This window comes from Macrotis lagotis, chromosome 1 (genome assembly GCF_037893015.1).
Source record: "Macrotis lagotis isolate mMagLag1 chromosome 1, bilby.v1.9.chrom.fasta, whole genome shotgun sequence".
NCBI lineage: Eukaryota > Metazoa > Chordata > Mammalia > Peramelemorphia > Peramelidae > Macrotis > Macrotis lagotis.
The window spans coordinates 745,978,643-745,993,196 of NC_133658.1; positions in this window are offsets into that span (position 1 = coordinate 745,978,643).

Consider the following 14,554-nt stretch of genomic DNA (forward strand, 5'->3'; position numbering starts at 1 on the left):
ACTAGCAGCATGTTATTTGGATATTGCTTATCTCTTCTCCCATGGAAGGAGAATTAGTGATACAAAGATCATTTCAAGAAGGTGAGAGAGGCAGCAGCTAGAGAAAAGTTCATCTCTTGAACTAGCAAAGATTTGTACATAACAAAACTCTATTGTTTTGTTTTGTTTTTTTATTTATTTATTTTAACATGTTATCTAAACAAATTTAATACTTACTGTCCATATACATTGCCAATTGAAGTTTCATTGGAACACAGAGTTGATCTTTAGAATCTACCTAGCCAGTAATGAGGAAACACTGCTGATTGCCATTAGGTTATGTTTTGGGATTAGGTTAAAAAACCTTTTGTTTTATTTTATTGAATCATTTGAAATACTACACCTTATATTAACCATGAAGTACTTTGGAAATCTTACAAATGAAACATTGCAGTATTTAAACCTTCAGGTACAAAGGGAGGGTTAGTTTACCTTAGATTGGAGAGGCAATGTGGTGAAATAGAAAGGGCATTGAATCAAAAGGTAGAAGACCTGGATTCAAGTATTAATTGTGTTCATGGTTTAATAACCTTGTGTCCTTGTATAAGTATTGCTCTTCTTCTCTAGAACTCATTCCATCATCTTTAGAGTGGGAATAATAATACTTAGAGAGACATCACAGCAGAGTAACAAAGGGCTGCCCTCAGCAGAGTCAGGAAGATGTGAGTTAGATTTCAATTTCAGATAGGCAACCACTAGAAAGTCAAATCTTCTCAGTGCCCTATATTTCTACTTTAGACATTCAACCATGAGAAAGTCAATTGGCTTCTCAACACCCCAGGCCACTGTGTATAGCTGTACATTGCAGCTCAGTTTCAGGCTCCATTGGTGAAAGGAGATTCTATATTGGGGGTTCCTTGTGCTAATGAAATCACACATCTTAATCCTGCCCACAAAAGAGGGGACATAAAGGTATGAGCTTTTATCTAGTATCTATTATTGACTTGGCACAGTACCAGACACTCTTAATAGTATATTGTTAATCTTCATAATCCTGTGAGGTAGGTGCTATTACTATCCTCACTTTACAGTTGAGGAAACAGAGGTAGACAGCAGTTGAGCAATTTGCCCAGGATCACATAGCTAGTGTCTGTGACTCAGTTCCTCCTGACTCCTGACTCAGCACTCCATCCATGGGAAAATCTCAAAAAAAAAACACAAAATATACTTCCTCCCTCAAATTGGAGCTATTTCAAAAAATACCCACTTTGCCCTCCTAGATAGAAGGGCTAAAAAAGAGGCATAATTCTAATGGAAAGATAATTAACTAGTCAAGAGGTCTGCAATCTGGTTTTGCCACTCAGTAACTAACTTCATTTGTACAGGTATTGTGCCTCTATTTTCACATATGTAAAAAAAAAAAGGGTATTTAGAATAGATAATGAGAATAATGATGCTACCATGCTAATAATCAAACCAACAGATAGATAGACATCCCAGAGGCAGACAGAATAGAGTCTTTGCTCCCTAGAGGAGCTATTAGTTGTAAGGGGGAAAAATCATACATAATAAGGAGACATGCTTTTTTTAGTTAACTTTTAAAATTTTATAATTTGGAATTTCATAATATGTCAATATGTCAAAAAACCCATGATTCATTAGTGTGGGAACTTCTAGCAGTCCATTTTAGAGACTAAGTTTAGATATAATAAGCTTATTGTTCATGATTACAAAGGTAGTAAATGTAAGAGGGAGACTTCCAACACAGACCTTTTTGATTCCAGGTCCAGCATATGTTCCTCTACTCTGCATTTGTAATCTTGGGGCAGCTAGGTGGCACAGTGGATGGAGCAATGGCCTTGGATACAGGAGGATGGGAGTTCAAATCCAGTCTCACTCACTTGCTACTTACTAGCTGTGTGACTTGGGCAAGTCACTTAAACCTGACTGCCTCACATCCAGGGCCATATCCAGTCATTCTGATTAATATCTGGTCACTGGACCCAGATGACTCTGGAGGAAAAGTGGTACTGGTAACTTAGCACAGCCTTCTCACTCACATCTAATTCATGTGCTTGTCATGGCACCACCTTCTTGATGTAATGGACTTCTTCAAAAATGAAGAACAATCATTATTTGTAATTTTACATCTCCATCTGCTTTTCAGTCATTTTAACTGGCTATCTGTCCAGCAGACATTTTAAAGTCCACATGTACAAAAGGGAATGCATTATATTTTCTCTTAACAACCCCCCCCCTCCATCTCCTATTTTCTTTATTACTATAAGGACTAGACACTAGCCTCTCGGTCCCTCATAATTGAAGCCTAAGAGTCATCCTGGACTTCCTTCATTACCTATATCCAAGGTTTGTCGACTTCAACTTTGCAAAATCTCTCAAATATGACTCCTCTCCTCTGACAATGCCACCACCCTTATACAGACCCTCATCACCTTACATCTGGACTATAGCAATAGCCTACTGGTAGGTCATCCTGCTTCAACTTTCTACCTACTTTAATACATTCTCCATTAATCCACAAAAGTGATTTTCCTTAAAATATAGGTTCAACTCTATTACTTACTTTACTCAATAAACTCCAGTTTATTATTGCCTTCAGGATCAAGTAAAAATGCTTTGTTTGGTATTCAGAACTCATTTCCTAGCCCCTCCTATCTTTTCTGTCTTCTTACACCTTACCCCATAACATATTCTTCCATCCAGTAATACTGACCTTCTGGTAGTTCTATGAATAAGTGACTCCATCTGTCACCTCTGAATATTTTCCCTGGCAATCCCCTCTGCCAGGCCTGGAATCATTTATTCTCATTCCCTCCAATTACCGACCTCCCTGTCTTCTTTTAAATTCCAACCAAAATTCCTTCTTTTTCTGGAAGCCTTCCCTAACCCTTTTTAATTCTTGCACCTTTCTTTTGTTAATAACTTTCTATTTATCCTATTTAAATCTAGCTTTGTGTATATTTGTTTGCATATAATCTTTTCTAAGAGATTAAGAGGCACAGAACTTTCCTTTGCTTCTTTTTGTGTCCCCCAAGGAGCACACATACTAAAAAATATTGATTGCTTAATTGAGGCATTATTCCACAATGTCTATCAAATGAAATGTCTCATGAGTAAAATTTTAATTCTATGTCATTTTGGAGTATAAGAAGTGTTTTACTGGCCAAACTACTTATGGCTATTGTTTTCCTAGTAGAGATGGACACTAAAAAATCAGTAAAGAATGGAATATACGATTTTTCTTATTTCCAACAGCAGGAATAACAGTGGTGAAGTCAACTGGTGGCACAGAAGATAGAGCACTGGCCTTGGAGTCAGGAGGACTTGAGTTTAAATCCAGTCTCAGGCACTTGAAATTTTCTAGCTGTGTGACCATGGGCAAGTCATGTCACCCTAATTTCCTCACATCCAGGGTCATCTCCAGTCATCCAGGCCACTGGACCCAGATCTGGAGGAGAAAGTAAGGCTGGTGACTTAGCCCAGCCCTCCCCTAACTCAAATCCAATTCATGTGCTTGTCATGGCATCACCCACCTGAAGCTATGATCTTCTTTGAAAATGAAGGACAAACATCAACAGTAGTAGAGAAATGAATGATTCAAATATTGAAGATAAATGTAGAAATATTAATGATATTAATATCAATATTTTAAACAATGACATTAATAATTACACTGTGGGGAGATTGATCAAGAGTCCTTTGTTGAATTGAATCTGCAGTATTCACTGGATGAGAATACCAAATGTAAGAGGCAAACAATAATTTTTTAAGAGTGTTTAAGGTAGCTACATCTACCTTAAAAGTAAAATGAATACCCTTTTTTAGATTCTGAGTAGATCATTTTACACTTTTTAAAGGGTGTGATAACCTGAGTGGTTCACAAGCTGAATGACCCATTTGCAGATTTTCAAGCACGGGAAACTGGGAATGACCCACTCACAGCTTGTAAAGGAAATATTGAAAAAATGTGTTGACATTTCCTTTATCTTTTAGCTCCTCCATCAATTTTATGAACTTTTAAGATGGCTAACTATTTCCTGGCAAAGGACAGCTATACCCCTAGTGTGCCTTCAAAATCATCTGAAGATATACACATTCCTTAAAGGTTCAGGCAGGAGGGATGATGTCTCACAATGGAGTAGAGAGTTAGCTATAGAGGAAGACCCCAGCTCTTGAGAGGGAATCACGGGAATCACTCTTCTTTTCCTTTAGGCTTCTTCCATTGTGCAGAAGGAGAATAAATTTATTTCTCTTCCCCTTTCCTCTTCCTTCCCTCACCCTCATTAGAAATGGAATCTTGAATCAGAGCAACCAATTTGTCCAGCAGGAGATGAGGTCCAATAGAAAACAGGTTTAGAGAATCCAGGTAGGGAGTGGAGTTGTGAAGGAATAGGCACAGGGAATGCAGCAGAGATACCTGTCCAAGAGATACACAAGCCCTAAGAGATGCTTGGGGTTGCAATATGATATCCCCAGGAGAAGAGAAAACAAAGAAACAAACATTCAAACAAACAAACATCAGGGACTTGCAGTTTAAACGGGTGTGAATTCTCATAGTCACATGTTTTGCTTTCAAGGGTGCCCTTCTGTTAAAGCAATAATTCTATGTATGTGCCCATTCTTGCCATTGTGCTGTAGGTTTTTTGGTGAAAAAAAGACATAATATGTGTATAGGTTAGCCACTAGAGGTCTCACATCCTCTTAAAGGTGCAAAACAACCCACTTAGAATTTGATGATAATTATCCTTCATTCTCTACTATCTGTCCTGCATTTTCCAATCCTATTGAATGAGTTGAGGGGAGTATCAATTCATGAGGTTCCATGACCCACCAACCCACTATATCTACAACTGCTGTTTGGAATCACAGGGTTGTGGCAAGGGACAAATACAATATTGTTCATGAAAGCTTTTTCAAAAGCATAATGCTTTCCTTTTATATAGTACTTTATGCTTTTGAAAAACTTTCACCAATAGTATTTCATTTACACCTTAAAAGCAATTCTGTGACACAGGTAGAGCTTCATTTTCTAGATGAGAAAACTGAGGCTCAGCAGGGACAGATGACTTGCCTAAGTTTAATTAGAGAAGACTTTGGTTACGACTGTTGAAAAGGTGATTAATTTGTGCTAAACTCATAAGCTACTCAGCAAGTAAAGGAAGAGACTATGATGGTTACTTCCCCTTGTGATAATGCTCTGATGTGCAGAACCTTCTCAGTGTCTATGAAAGGAAATAATGCACTCAGCTCTTTCCATATATAGTGAGTTCCTCTCTGGGTACTTTTCCTTTAATATGGATTATTCCCTTTTTCACCTGTTCTTCATTTCTGTTGTATTTGTTAACGCTCAACAGCAGTGATGGAGAATGATTAAATGAATCCCTTATGCTTGAACTACTGCTTTCCTATAAATCACTGATGGTTTAATCTATGGCTTGAGCTCTAGTCTGAATCCAATGGAAATGTCCAGTGATTACTTTGGTTGCTGTTCCATTATTTAAACCATTCTCCCTTGGACTGGCATGGCAAACTGTGAGGGGAGACTCAGCCTTCATTCATCAACAGATGAATTCCTTGGAGCTTCAGAAGGCTCACATTTCACCTAACCCTGCCACAGGAGGCCAATGATATCAGTCAATCAATTACATCGATCAACCATTAAGCCCACCCACTATAGAAAGCCATGGCTCCCTACCCTTAAGAAGTTTTCAGTATAATATATATGAGAGCAGACAGTTGAAAAAGCCCAAAATACCATGAGGACAAAGACAATTTGCAGGCCATGCATAGCATTATGTATCTAGTGAAAATATTCAAATCAGATTTAAATGAGTTCGAAAGATATGTGATCTCATCAATAGGGATACTCTTTCCACCAATCAGAATGCAATCCCATCACACCTTAAGAGATACCATTCACACATTGGTGGGGGAGACTCAAGTTTTGTTAAATAGAGGTAAGGGAAGATTTTTTTTTAAAAAAATTGTGTTTGGGGGTAGGGGCAAATTTTCACTTTGTGGTGAGTTTTTCTAAGCTTATCTAGGTCACTCCTTGAATGGTGCATTTCTCATATGTGTATATATGTGCATTAACTTTTTAACTGAGGAACAAAAATTTAGAATAGACAAAGAACCTAGACAAATTCTCTCAGTTTATAGATGAGGAGACTGAAATTCAGAGATGTCAAATGTGTAGCAAGTAGAAGGGATGCAATTTGAAACAGAGTTGAGAGTTGAATCTGTGACTCCAAATATCTCTTCTTTTCTGCTGTACCCTATAACCCTCATTTGGCACAGACTCACAAAACATGTGGTTACCACTCTGCCATGAAGAGGAATCATAACTATTGTTCTGTCATTTTAGTTGTGTTTGACTCTTGGTGATTCCATTTTGGGTTTTCTTGGTAGAAGATACTGGAGTAACTTGCCATTTCCTTCTCCAACTCATTTTACAGCTGGTAAGTGACCCAAGGTCAGATTTGAACTCAAGAAGATGTCTTCCTGACTCTAGATCTAGCTCTCTATCTACTGTGGCATCCAACAGCCCCAACATACTTATGTGAAAAGAGTCAATTTTGTATTTAGTAACATAAATTCAAGTCTAGGCTTTGCAGAAGACTTCTCTTTCTCAGAGAGAATGATTGGGCAAGTTGTTAAAAAAAAAATTGAACTTCTGGCTCCAGGCTTCCAGAATGGGAAGTAGTTCCAGGTTTTCTTCAGGGAGACTTCCTTGGAAAGTACCTAGAATCATGTGCATTCTCTCTTAAAAACCTGACATCAGAGCCACTCTCCTCTCTCAAGAGCTCATCTCTCTTACAGGCAGAAGCTTGGAATAATCATTTTCAGCAGTAATGAGAAAAATCATCTGCATATGTCAACTCAAGTCCCAGACAATATATAACATATACTGTCTTCATATAATACTATATGTTCGTGGTGGTGAGAGGAAATCACTGAATCTCCATTTATTCTTACAATAAATTGCCTCCCACTTTTCTATGGGAAAAGGCAGGAAAGAGTCAATCACCTCAGTGTCCTGGTCAGCATGGTGTTCTAAAAATACCCAAGACTGCTGAGAGAAAGTTAACCTATAAACCTGACTACTTTTCCCAAGTTAGAATTTAATGTTTCATCTTTATTTTGTGGGTTTTATACACACGCACACTCACACACAGAGTTTTATATATATATATATATACACACAATAATTCAATTTTTATTGCCCTAACCTCATACCTCATTTCTGTGTCCATCTCTGCATGAGTCAAATATTCCAATTAGAGGGCAAGGGGTGAAGAAGCAAGGGGGGAATGGAAAGTATATCTTACCTCCATACACTTTTAACATGTAAAACCTTGGGTATAAACCCCTTGAAATGCTCAATTCCCTACCTAGCCTTCTAAAGGAATGGAGAATCTGTCTACCAGACAGGTTCATTAACAAATTAATAGAATAATCAGCAGGGCTTTGTGTGCATTTTGGAGATAAAAAACTGGTAACAGCATTCTTTGACTCTTTAATGGGCCGATAAGCACCCACTATCTGCACTGTGACTGAGCTAATCGTACAGATAACAGAGGTTAAATCAATCCTCAGTTCTGGTGAGGGCATTTGCAGATGGAACCACTTTCCAAGGAGTTGGGGGAAGGAGCACAGACATTTTTGAATATGATAAAAGTGAAAAGCTGAAAGAAGGTGGAGAATTTTTAAAAAAGCAAACTCTAAAAAATATTTTGTGCTGTGTTATACAAAATCCAGGAAACCTTGATCTACAGGACTATTTCTGCAAAGGAGCTTTATAAGTTTGGAAGTAGCAGAAAGCTTTTTGGATGGATGTCTGCACTTGAACACCTTTGGCTTCTAATCTGGAAGGAGGGAAGGACATTCTTTCTTTTTTCCCCTTTCTTCCTCTTTTCCCCTCCATCTTGAAAACTGAGTGAATGTGTTTGCTTCTGACAGTGAAGGACTCAGGTATTCTGCAGCTGGTTGTTAGGCAGATTTCCTATATCCGCCTGAAGCCAGACATAGCTCTTCTCTGACCCACAGCAGCATGTTCTGTTCCTTGGACTCTGCACTGCCCCACCAGAATTGCTCAATCCTGAAATGGACATGGAAACCCCCTCTTTCCCAAGCTCCTCCACATGTGATCACTTCCAGGGTTTTGCCCCTAATTGAATCCCTATTTTCACTCTATAGCTCAGCTCATTTAAAAAATTCCTGCTTCCCAAGGGAAGGCAAGGAGCTTTAATAGAATACAGAACAGGTGCTGGCACAGGTCAGAAACTGATCTCTCACTATACCACTAGCACAGAGGTGTGAACCAAGTGGCCAACAGAAGAAAGGTGAGAACAGCAGACAAGTGAATTTATGAAAAGGCAGACAGATTCAGTTGGAATATTTTCTCAGGATTCTAAAGACCTTGAGATGTCCATCAGTCAATAGTTTTCTGTAGCAGTTTTCCAAAATCCTGAGAGGGGAAGGTAACAAAACACTCCACATCAAAGGATGATTGCCTCAGTAGACTTAGAGAAAATAGTAAAATTAGAGATTATCTAGTTCAATTCACCCCATTTTATAAATGAGGAACTTAAGGATCAGAAAAGTACTTTCAGTCATTGAAGGAACAAACATTTCTTAAGTATCTTCTATGTGTCAGACACTATACTAATGTCAGACTGATAACAAGGACAGAGATGAAATTTGAATTCAATTTCTCTGACTCAGTTTATTTTGCTGAACCATGTTTCTTAAGGAATTTTCATTGAAAGGGAGAGTCAATAGAAAGACATAAGTGTATAGTACATGAAACTAAACCATGAAATAAAACAGGACTGGAGCTTAGTAGAAATTCTTTTTACCAAAGCAGAGCTGCTCCTTTCCTGCAATTAGAATCAGAGAATGTTTGAAGGTACTTAAAGGTTAAATGACTTGCCTCTTGTCACACAACAATTCTGTTCCAGACACAGAACTTGAATCTGGCTCTTTTTGATTCCACTTTTCCTCTTATAATTACATATATTTGGTTAATTTAAAACATAATAGATATATCACTGAATGAATCAATTAGCAAGTATTTATTGAATATCTAATGTTTCATATGAGATTCATAAAAGATTATTAATTGGAACATGTGTGTTTTTGGATTTTATATACACATATATTTATATATATGTGCATACATGTGTACATATGAATATATACCTGCATGTGTGTAAATACACATACGTATATATCATACACATATACAACTTGTGGAGATTATGTTATGGTAATTTAGATAATTGTACTGAATAGATAATAGGTCTAAATTCATGTGGAAATTATAAAATCATGATTTTTGAGCTTCATTCCTGAAGAAGACCACAACATCAGGGAAGTGACGTCATGACAAGTATATGAGCTAGATTTGAGTGAGGGGGTACTCTTCTAAGTCTCACTTTCTCCTCCAGAATCATCTGGGTCCAGTGCCCAGATATGAATTAGGACAACTGGAGATGACCCTGAATGAGAGGAAATTAGGATTAAGTGATTTGCCAAAGGTCACATAGCTAGCATTCGAATTCCTGTCCTGACTTCAAGCCCAGTGCTCTATCCTCTGTACCATCTAACTGTACTTATAGAATCATAGAATTTTAGAAATAGATGGAACTCTATGGGTCAAAGGTAGCATTATCATTATCATTATTGTAGTTGTCAGTGTTATAATAATAATTATTATTATCATTATTATTATAGTCCTCAGTACTTGGCACATTGTGCTTAATTAATGCTTTTTTTTAGGTTTTTTGCAAGGCAATGGGGTTAAGTGGCTTGCCCAAGGCCACACAGCCTTGTGTCTGAGAGTGTCTGAGAGTGTCTGAGACTGGATTTGAACCCAGCTACTCTTGACTCCAGGACCAGTGCTTTATACAATGCGCCACCTAGCCACCCCTAATTAATGCTTTTTCAATTAAATTAGATTACCTAGTTTGATTCACTAATTTTACAAATGATGTCAGCTGAAATTCAATGTGGTTAAAATAGCAATGTGCCCAATATCAGAAAGTGAGTAAGTGGAAGATCTGGAAATAGATATCATAGGATCATACCATCTTAGATCTGGACTTCAGAGATCATTTAGTACAAACTCTATCTAAAGCATAGATACAGCAACCCTGAATAGTAGTAAATTCATTTCCATTTAAAAAATATCCAGTTGTAGTTGTCCCAGTGTCCATTGCATCCTTGCTCCAGGTATTGGGAATTTTTCCCTATGTTGAGCTAAAATATAATCTCCCACAAATTCTATACAGTGGTCACTGTTCCATCATCAGAATACAAGCAGAAGAATGTGATCTTTCTATCTAATCAAATTTTCTCTCTTTATATACTATCTGTTCTCTCTCCTTAGCTACTAATTTCTTCCCTTTAGCCTACCAACAGACTTATGAAATCCCAATCATTTTTAAACCTTTAGTTTACCCTTCTAGCACCTTTTTATTATTATCTTGGATCTCTCCTTCATTGACTCAACTTCTAGAAAAAAAACTATCTCCTTTCATTTACTTCTCAACTCTTTGCAATCTATCTTCTGACTTTATCATTCAACTGAAATTAGCCTCTCCAAATTTACCAAAGATCTATTAATTACCAAATTTGATACTCTTTTCTCAGTTCTCATCCTTCCTAATATCCCTGTAGCTGCTGGTTATCCCCTCTGGCAGCTTTACTTTCCTCTCTAGCTTTTAATGACAGCACATTCTCCTGATTCTCATTCTACTTGCTTGACTTCTGTTTCTTATTTTCCTTTGCTGGTTCACTATTCATATCATTCCTATTAACTGTGGATATGCCCCAAGAAACTTGTTCAGGTATCTCTCTCCACTTACTCGGTTCTTTCTTTATGACATCATTATATCTCATAAATACATGGATCTCAGATCCATATATCTTGCCCTGCCTGAACTTCCTTGTTTCCATCAAGGGCACCATTGTCCTTCTAATAGCCTAGATTCACAACCTCAGTGTCACAATGCCTCAATTTCACTCATAACTAATCAGTTCCATCTTTCCATAGTATTTCTACAATGCCTTTCACTTAACTTCTTTTTCTTAACCTCGATGACCATCACCTGGACACTTGCAATAATCTTATTATTTTTCCTGCCTGAAGTTCTACCCAACTCTGATATATCCAGAATATCAAAATTAAATTATCCGTAAAGCATAAAAAAGCAGTACAGGTAAATATTGAAAATACAATGAAATGCATCTATATTTCTTATACAAGTACAGTCCAAGTATACTAAATAAGATTTTGCCTGTTCACTTATTAATATTTCCTATCTTTTGAAATTATTTTTATTACTTATGTATGCTTTAAATTTTTCATTTATTTTTTCCCCTTCTATACCTACCCCTCACAATTGAACAAAAAAAAGTCAAAGAAAACTTTGATCACATCCAAAATGCATATTTCATTCTGCAATTGTCTCTCTGTCAGAAGGTGGACAGCATTCTTCATCTGTGGTTCTATGGAATAATATTTAGTCACTGCATTGATCAAAGGTATTGTTCTTCATAATTCTATTGTATAAATAATTTTTTGTATTCTGTTCCTTGCCCCTCAATTTCAGTTCATACTGTTTTTCCATGTTTTCCTTGAAATTAACAATTTTGGGTGGCTAGGTGGTGCAGTGGATAGAGCACTGGCCCTGGAGTCAGGAGGACATGAGTTCAAATCTGACCTCAGACACTTAATAATTACTTAGCTGTGTGGCCTTGGGGAAGCCACTTAACCCCATTGCCTTGCAAAAACTAAAAAAAAATTAACAATTTTACCATTTCTCATGTTACAATAAAGTCCATTATATTCTTAAATCACAATTAACTTACCATTCCCAAATAAGTGAATATTTCCTTAGTTTCCAAATTTTTACCTTCTATGAAAATATCTTCTAATTATATCTATATCTCTATCTATCTATCATCTATCATCTATATATCTATCTATCTTTATATATGAGTACATACTATCCCAGATTCTTTTCCTTTTTTTAAATCTCTTGTTAGTGTAGGACTAAAGGGACAATGCTGGTCAACAAGTTTTTTTGAATGGCTGGACCAATTCACAATATTCCACCATCAATATAATAGTGTGACAATTTTCTAACAGTCTTTCCAACATTTATCATTTTCATTTTCCAATCTTTGAGTGTGATGTGGAAGAAGAGTTGCTTTAATTTGCAGTTTAAATGTTTAGTAATTGGAATGTATTAATATGGCTTTTCATTGCTTGGATTTCTTTCCTTCAAAGCTCCCTATTCATATCTTCTAACTACTTATCTATTGTAGAATAATTCTTGTTCTTATAAAGCTGAATCAGCTCCTACTATCTTGGTTATTAGAACTTGATCTAAGCTACTTGCTTCAGAGATTTCCCTCAGGTTCCTGTGTTTGTATTTATATAGATAAATATGTATAGATAGATATGTATGTATATATGCAACAATGTATAAATTTGCACACTTTTGAATTTGTATATCCCCCTCCACACCCCCTTAATAATCAAACTTCTTAAAGACAGGAATGAATTTTCACCCTTGTATCCCAACTCTTAGGATTAGAACCTTGCACAATTTTTATACTTAATAATTGTCCATTGAATTAAATTTTAATGACATTGGCAAGAAATTTTCAAGGAAACTGGAGGGAATTGAGATTTATCAGAATCTCTAATCAAAAATTCTTAGTTCTGTTTTGGGGTCTGTGGGATTTAATGTAATCCTCTTTTTGTCTCAATTTGTATGAGGTTGACTTGTGGGCAATAAAGGAGAAGTCCTTTCATCTATATACATTTACCTACACCTATATATCTTATCTGGACCCACATAAAAAATATACAACCAATAAAAATTGTTGCTGAGCACCAATTGTAAGCCAGGTGATTTGCAAATCAGAGTCTGATCTGAATGTGTTCTTGCACCTTCTTTGAACTTTATAATTGCATACCAGAGGACATATAGGTTCCTTGATTAAGGTTAGACATTCAGTAACCAGCAGAGACAGAGGGCTATAGAATAGACTCATGCCTCCTATTCATTAACCACAAATTCCCCTCCCCTCATTTCCTGGTGCTCAACTGTCAATTGCTGTATGATAGACAGGATTCTAACAGTCTGAGAAAAGAGAGCGGAACCATTAATAAAACATCAAAACCACAGGAATCTAAAAGAGCCCCCAAAATAAAATAAAAATTAAATAATAATTCAGAGTTACAAAGGAATCACACTATTCTTCCTCCCTGGAGTCTCCAAGGAGACAGTCATGTCCCAGGGGGTCTTAACTTTAGGAAATGACTTTACAGGCAGTCCAGATGGAAAGGGCTTAGGATTAGCTAGCAAAAAAAAGAGTAGACCTCAACCTCCTGGATCTCCTTGTCTCTCTCCCTTGAAGGGGGTGGGTCTTTGACTTCTTTCCATCTATGAATGCTACTGTTCATTTTCTTCCCCTCTTCTTTACCTTTGTTTCCTTCTACATCTATGAATTCTGAAAAAAATAACAGAGATTTTTTCAAATGATTTTAGAAAAATTTACATGTCTACAGGGCTCTATGAATGATGCATGGGGCTCATGGACAACTTAGAAAGAAATACTTAAATGAGGGGTATTTTTAGAATTGCGACTAAGTAGTACAATGGGCCTGAAATCAGAAAGACTCATCATCCTGAGTTCAAATGTAACCTCAAACACTTTCTAGTTGTGTGTCCTTGGGAAACTCACTAAACCCTGTTTGCCTCAATTTCTTCATCTGTAAAATGAACTGGAGAAAGAAATGGCAAACCACTCCAGTATTTTTAATTGATATTTTATTTTTAACTAATATATGTTATGAATTCTTCAGAGTTGTTTTAATTTGCATTTCTCTAATCAATAATTATTTGGAGTAGTTTTTCCTATGATTGCATATAGCTTTAATTCCTTCATTTAACTGTCTATTCATATTATTTGACCATTTATCAATTGAGGAATGACTTGTAACCTTATAAATTTGATGCAATTCTCCATATATTTTAGAAATGAGACCTTTATCAGAACTCCTCAGCTTTCTGCTTTCCTTTTGATTTTGGCAGCATTGATTTTATTAGTGAAAAAACCTTTTAATTTAATATAGTCAAAAGCATTCATTTTGCAGTTTGTGATGTACTCTATTTCTTGCTTGGTCATAAATTTGTCCCCTTCCATAGATCTGATAGATCAAGTATTTCTTGGTCAATTAATTTATCTATGCTGTTGTCCTTTATGTCTAAATCATGTACCCATTTTGACCTTATAGGCTTTGTGATGTGGGTCTATGCTTAGTTTTTGCCATACTATAATCCCAGTTTGCCCAACAATTTTTGTCCACTCCAGTATCTTTTTCAAGAAAATCACAAAAGGGGTCACAGAAAGTTGGATCCAATTAAACATTATCAACAGACAAAATCCTTTACATGGTGAATTTGTACTACCCATGTGCTCACTGATTGAGTGATGTCTGTCAATACCAAATGCGAGGGGAAATCACTGGGGCGGG